Source organism: Oryzias melastigma, linkage group LG4 (genome assembly GCF_002922805.2).
Source record: "Oryzias melastigma strain HK-1 linkage group LG4, ASM292280v2, whole genome shotgun sequence".
Taxonomy (NCBI): domain Eukaryota; kingdom Metazoa; phylum Chordata; class Actinopteri; order Beloniformes; family Adrianichthyidae; genus Oryzias; species Oryzias melastigma.
The window spans coordinates 20,136,762-20,144,359 of NC_050515.1; the positions used below are offsets into that span (position 1 = coordinate 20,136,762).

The 7,598-nt window shown below is 36.4% G+C and overlaps 1 protein-coding gene across 2 annotated transcripts in view; it reads left to right on the forward strand.

Annotated features, from left to right (window-relative positions):
* LOC112150755 (carboxyl-terminal PDZ ligand of neuronal nitric oxide synthase protein) overlaps positions 1 to 7,598 on the forward strand; it is a 159,486-nt gene that overhangs the window by 16,270 nt on the left and 135,618 nt on the right. The window lies entirely within an intron of this gene.

A 7,598-nucleotide genomic window follows, 5' to 3' on the forward strand; every position in this document is an offset into this window, starting at 1 on the left:
TTCCACATGACCAAATGGTCAGCACAGGTTATCACAGTTGTTTTCCAAGGGTGGACTGCTACATTTCTGTTACGAGCTCATTAAAATGCATGAGGCGCTTTTTGGATCTCAATGGATTTTTGTTAAGCATGTTAGACAACAAGTCTCTATCTTCAGTCTCGCTTCTTTCAACATTCTGTTAACCGCAATGATTAGTTAATTTAGTACTTCCAAATGCAGTCAACTGTCTATGTTTGCATTTTTATTACAGCATTCCTTATCATAATTGAGTTAAATTGCAGTTTGTCCTCCTCTTCAATCACTATGTTTCTATAAATGTTTTAAAAAACCTACAAGAATGTTATGGAATATCAATGGCATTGGTATTTTTCTGCTCAATATCAATCATGGGAATGGTGGCATACTTTGATTTTAAATATTATGTTTAGTAGAAAGCATTGACCTACCTGTCCCTTCTTAGCTGCTTCCACTCTTCTATTCCTCACTCCGCTGACACGTCTGTCATTTTTCCTCCTCCACAACCTGTCAGAGGCGGAGCAGGAAAAGATGATGTATATCTTACTGATTACTGTCTCATTTACAGTTCAGGGGATGGGATCCTTCTTTATTTATTGTGTGGGGAGGTGGTGGTGCGGGCGTGAAGCAAGGAAACCATCCATCACGCTCACCGTCATCCATTATCTTTGCGCTAGAGGTAGTAAAGGTGAGAAAGACGAGCACTGACTCAAACCTGAGAGGGAACAAACATGAAGTCACCTTCTAATCAGTTTCATCAGTGCGTTTAATTTTTTTTACACTCCTATCAGGAGTCTAGAGAGGTGCTAAAAAAAGTCTTTGGAGGTCATTAAACAGGCAGTTCATCAGAATTATCGTCTGACAACTCATTTAGGTTCAGGCCAAATAATTGCAGCTTTAGAAAAAAGTTGGTTAAGAAGCAGCAATTTGAAAGGACTGGCTTTAGAAATATGTTTTTGGTAATTTTTTAATTATTTTTTTGGCTTGGTAAGAAGTTATATGGCTGTTTATGGCAATCACTTATCTGTAGAGAAGTAATAAAGAAAATGCCACCTTTACAATATGTCTAACTGAATAGGGCTGGTCAATATGACAGAAAATCTCAGGTTTTTTCATTCCTAATTCCATTTCTGATTGTAATCGATTTTTTTCCTCTTTCCTTTCTTTAACAAAAATTACAAATGAAAGAATATATTTAGCAAAACGTATTTAATTTGACATCTTTTTCTGTGGAAGTTGGCCTGAACCTGAAGTACGCTACTAGCTTGAGCATCTTGTAAATAAAAACACTTCTTGCACTTGACAGTCTGTTTCAGTTGTTGAAACAAATTTGTCGTACTCCCACATTTGGAAGTAACACCTTCAAACAGATTTTGCAGTGTGTGGTTTGTCACAACAAGTCTGAAGTTCAAAACCGAAACAGTTCCACAAAACTGATGAAATTGTTCCTGTTCTGGGAACAAGGTCCTCTGATCGCTGCCATTTTAATGCCTTAGGATAGCGACAAATAGGCCGTTGAGTCCGAACAACGGAAACCCAAGAGAGCAGGGTGCTGGGGAAAAAAATCCAGATTTTCCCCAAGATAATTCTTCTTAACAACGAAATCGAATTTATGGCTAAAAGTGAATTATCGCACCTATCAATATTTAATTTTTTGATATATTAAAGAACACACCCACATTTTCAGAAAAAGAATTGATAAAAAATGATTTTAATGGAAAATTGTTGTTTTATTTTTGGTAAAATTTCAAAATAAGAGAGGAAAAAAACCTGTCTGGTCTACAAAGAGTCAATTTTTTTAAAGATAAAGAAAATGTTAGGAAATGTCTGGTGTACTGGTATATTTAGAGAAAAACACCAATTTAGCATAAAAAATAAAAAGGGTTTGAAGCCCCCCTGTTGATTTTAAAGGCTCTGATCTCTAAAGAACTGCAACCTCAAAATACAACATTCATTGGTGAAATTTGGGTTTGCAATATGGGAGGAAGAACGAGGAAGTTTCTGCTTTGCATATATATTCAATCACAAGGACTAAAGTGAAGCTACAAGAACGAAGCTTGTAAAGGTGTATAATATTTTTCCATGTGAAAATGTATTAAATTTATGTCTTTTTCACCTCCTTGCTAATGCTGAAATTGGACATATCGGTGCAGAATCTGGAAGCATCATTCCACAAGCATTTTTTTTTCTGTCAAGATCTTTGACATCAGGCTGATATCATGTGTGGTTATCAGTTTTATACAATTTGTAGTTTTTGTTGCAGGAATAAAACATGTTCTTGCAATTATTTATGTCAAAATATTTAATAAAAAAGAAAAGAAATAAAATTAAGCAATCTTTTTTTAATGTATTCCTTTGAGATATTTCTGCTGTCTTCGAACTCCAAACTGGGGAGAGATAATCAAAACTTTTCTTTATTTTGTGTGTTTTCATTAAATTTTCTGGTTTCCCCTGCAAGTTAGGAAAAATTCAGTCTAATGAATGCGTTATGAAATAGATTTTGGTCATCAGAGACTTTTTGGCTGCCATTGGAAAAAGAGGTTTCAGCGTCTGCTCACACCATCAGTCGTTTTCAGAATGCATGGCTGCTGTCTCTGAGTCTTCTTTTTCACTGATCAAGGCTGCATGATGCACTGATCTTTTTTTATCGCATTAGCTGATTGTGGAGACTGCAGTCAAGTAGAGGGCAGATCAAGCCTTTGCGGTTGCCTTAGGAGATAAAAGGAGAACATGCGAGAGAAAGAACAAGAGGAAACGGCCACAGCAATGACAGAAAATCAGCATGTGAACAAATGAGGATGTGATCTAAAAAAGTGCGAATTTGACTTCAAGCCATTCATTGATTTTTCAAGTCCAAGTCTTTTTAATGCTAATTACAGATGGGGCAGAAGACGAGTGAAGCAGATCAATGTAAAAGTTTAATGATTACAGCCTCAGGAGCAGCTCAGTGGGGGCATCTCTGTGTGACTAACAGGCACATTTTGGACATATGGTGCTGCTATTAGATTCCCTGCAGTCTGTTTTGAATTTGGAAATCTTGATAATATTCCAAGATTGAATAGTTTCTATCCAGAATTAAAAACGTTTTTTTTTCTCTTTTTCATTAACATTTTCTTTCACAATCATAAATAATTCAATTTAAAAACAGTCTGTGTCAGCGATTGCATTCATGCTACAAGTTCATTCCTTGGTTATAATGAGCAAAATTAAATGCACATGGATAGGGATGGGCAACATGACCAAAATGCCTTATCCCCATGTGTGCTCCTTTATTTCTGATAAAGATGTGAATCAAAATATAGCATTTTTTAGGCAATAGGAAAATACAGTGTTTAATGCTACACTAAACAAAGAAAGATGGTATGTAATAAATATTTATTTTATTTAAAAAAAAAATTCTAAACAATGATAAATGGTGTATACTTGTATAGCGCTTTACTACCTTCCTTGAAGGCCCAAAGCGCTTTACAGTTACATTCACACTCAGGTGGCGGCTCTGCTGCTGAACTCTGGCACCAACCTTCCACTAGAGGCAATTTGGGGTTCATTGTCTTGTCTAAGGACACTTTGACACATGGGCAGGCAAGGCGGCAATGGAATCCACAATCTTCCAATCAGGAGTCAACCGCCCTACCGCTGCATCACGGCCGACCCAATCAAAGCATGCATTCTCCATTAAAACATCTTAACTTGTAATAGTCCACTTTGTAACAGTGTCTGGACGCTGACGCAACGTCTCAAGCATTTATTTCATCACTCTACTTATCCAACTTGTTGATTTATTGTTTTCACTCGGTCATGGTTTTTGTTCAAGTGGAAAAACAAGTTTGTTGCGCAAGTGTTTGTTGTTGGAATCAGGAGCCGGCTTACCTTACAAATAACTGTTTTTTGATCCACATTGGTCTTGTATCCAAGCCAAAGAACCTGTCCTGGATATTCTGTGTTGGTTTTGTTTAGAATTATTCTGATCTGAAGCATATCTGCTATGGTCTCCCTGCATGCTTGTTTAAATTGAAGCATAAGGTATATTATGATGTACCATAAAGTGCTCAACCTATCATCTATTCATGTTCTTCCACTCGTGTGGGACCGGATCGTGGAGTAGCAGTCTAAACAAAGATGCCCAGACTTCCTTCTCCCCAGCCACTTCCTCTCACTCCTATAGGGGGATTCCGAGGCATTCCCAGGCCAGCTGAGAAATGTAGTCTATCCAGCGCGTCCTTGGTCTTCCCTGGGGTCTCCACCCACCGGGACGTGCCCCAGAGAGGCGTTCAGGAGGTACCCTATCCAGAAAAAATAAAGCGCCTAACACTGTTGTTAAAGACAAAGGGCTTTATAAAATATACATTTTCAATCAACAAAAGGTATTGTCCTCCCGCCTATACAGGCCCTATATCTCTACATAAGACATAATATTTATGTGTAGCATAAGCAGAACAGATTGTGCAGAAACTTTACACAGCAATGAGCATGCCATGTGCAGCACATAACAAAGCCTTCAATACACAAAGTAAGGGTCCCGCATGAGTATCTGTGGGCACAGGAGTGCAGATAAAACCTGTTTTTAAAAAATGTTCTGGATGTGTGTCAGCTCAGCATTTCCACTCGCCTTCCTTTTTCCTGCAGGACCACATGGTGAATTTGGCCACTGTGTAATTTTGTGAGTGTGTTCATGCTGGATGAAAGAAGCAGGTTCAGGAAGGAGATTTTATAGAGGGGAAGTGGAAGAACAATGCTTCTGGGCTATGACAGTTCAGTCAGGAAAGCTGGTAACTGGAAAATATCTATGACGGGAAAAAATGACTTATTAAGGATTGTAATGTATATAAATTTGTTTCGCTACAAGTTTTTTAATTGTAATGCTTTGGTCTCACCAAGACGAAAACAAGTCAAACTTTCACCCATAATCCTTAAAAAGTTATCTAAAAAGTCGGAGTGAAAAACTCAGTTTGCTGTAGTTTATCCACCATTGCTGGAAATCTCATGCAAACGAGAAGAATAATGGAGAAAAGGTTTGAGGTTTAGTCTCCATATTTTACAGGAACAAGAAATAGACCCTGGAGGAGGAAGGAGGCCAAGAGAAAGTTAATGAATATCCTCAGACCAAACATAGATGTTTACAGAGATAGCACATTCACAAGCAGCACTACTTACTGCAGTTTCTCTGACCAATTAGGTCTTATTTGTTTACTTTGGTGACTTTTTTCATTACTCGTGCCTTTCAGGCTGCCTGTGGTAGGCTTCTTGGGATTTAAATGCTTTGAATCATAAATTGTAGGTTCCATTAAAGCTGTCATACAAATGACCTTCTGGAGTGATGCTCCAAACATAAAAGTTGGTTTTCTCCGTTTTGGAGTTCGTCTAATTTGCAGTCTTCACTATAGACTCAGGATAATTAGTTCCAATGAGGAAGTCACTTTTCAGCCGCTGCACATGTCAGATCAGTTGGACCAAATTATTGCTGTGTATGACCACAAATACAGCAAACTGGTGTGAATTCTTGACAGACTGGCTTTGGGGATTTCTTTTTTGCTGTGTTGTTTTATTGTATGCTTGATAGCTTTTTCGACATGTGCTAATAATTTTCCTTTCAATGGACAGTTTTATCTACCATTATTGATTTGCTTCTGATCTAATGTGGTGCTATTAGGATGATAAAAGGCTGTATTGATGATACTTTAGTGGATATGCAGATTTGGATGTTCTTGGCGTCCTCTCTGTAAGATTTTTTCATCTGTATTGCCTAAAATAGATTTTAAGTCAGCTTTACAGGCATTTCTGTGCTCTCCCAGTCTTCCTGTAGCAGTTATTGGCCTAAAGGCATAAAAAAAGAAAGTAGTTGTATTGATAGGCGTGTAGGGTTTGCCTTCTTTCATTATTTTTGCAGTTTTTGCATCAAAATTACAGGTTAATTTGGTCAATTTTTACAATATATGAGCTCTTATATTTCTCAAATAGGACAATTTTTTCTAATTGGTCTAATATAAACACATAACTAATAGTTTCATTTATCTTTCAACTCCCAGGCATTATCATAAAACGCTAGTTTTATTTTTCTAAGATGACACAACATAGAAATGTTCAAAATATTTCAAGCACATTAAACAAAAAAGGATAAGAAGAATTTATTTCTTCAAACTGTTAAACTATTTTGCTCTTTCACTGAAAATATGTTGCTTTCAATTTAAGCATTCTTTAGTGCTCCTAACTTCTTTGAAGGTTTATTGATTTATCTTCAAAGCTTAGAGTTTAGTGCTTCATGCCAAACATTTTTTTAAACTTGGTGTACAAAATAGACTGTCTGACAGACGTTTGAGTTTTAAATACAACCAATTGGATTTGAATTGCTTTGTATTCATCTTAAATATCTTTGCATCTAAGACATAATTTATAAATGTACAATTTAAACATGTTTAAAAAGTCTCGGCCATTTGTCTTATGAGAAATAAATATTTGCATTTGTTTTATTCAAGTCATAATCTAATTAGTAAAGTAAACAAAGAAATGAAAGCAATTTTAAGTAAACCAATTATAAACGGAGTGAGTTACTAAGTATTCCTATCATGTCCTCAGTAAACACTTTTTAATCACAATCTAAACACAATGGACAAAGTGATGCTTTGTGCTATCAACTCCTCCTAATGCTACCTTTGGTCAGGTTTTCTAATTACAGAGATACGTTTGTTGCTGGGCTGCATTCTAAAAAATAAACAAATAAAAAAAGCCTCGAACATCAGACTGCTGACACAGTCTCCGGTCCTTAGGTTGTTTAGAGTGCAAGTTATGCTACCATCACAACAACCTTCAGAGGACCTTTGAAGCTCTATGGCTATGCAAATGTACACTTTTCCACTTTGTAAATAGCCTTCACATTCAATTTCTTCATCTTCTTCTCTTTTTTTTTTTTCTCTTTTGCAAGACAGTTTATCATTAGTATAATATCTGGTAAGGGTAATGCAATGATTTGTAAAAATCACTATAATATAAGGTTAGGCAAATTATTAATATAATGTGCAGATTACAACAACTGCTTACTAAAAGATTAAGCATGAGAATATTGGTGGGTATTTGCTTGAAAGTATTTAGTGGGATAAACAATATGAACATAAGTCTTGTTATATATCTGTTTCAGGCATTTCCAAAGTGCGGCCTATGATTAATTCCAATCCTTTGTAAAATAAAATAAATGAAAAAATATGACCATGCTTGCATTGTTGACAGGAACATAAAATACATGCATGCAAGAAAACCATTTTATATTTTACTTCAAAAGTGCACCTGCACTTAAATGCTGCTGTCCCACTGAAAGTGGTCAATGTGCACGACAATGTGGTGAGGGTCGTTAGCATACTGGTGGCTAAATGGAGCTGAGATTAAAGCGGAAACTACAAATAGATTGTGTAAGCAAAATTTTTTAGTCATCCAACATCGGAGATTCCATTGGCATTTTACTAAGCACCAAAACCGACTGCATTCAACCTTTTGATTGATTGCAGTTTGTTTTTTTTGTTACCGTATTTTTCGGACTATAAGTCGCACCGGAGTATAAGTCGCAGGGGCCAAAAAATGCATAATGAAAAGGA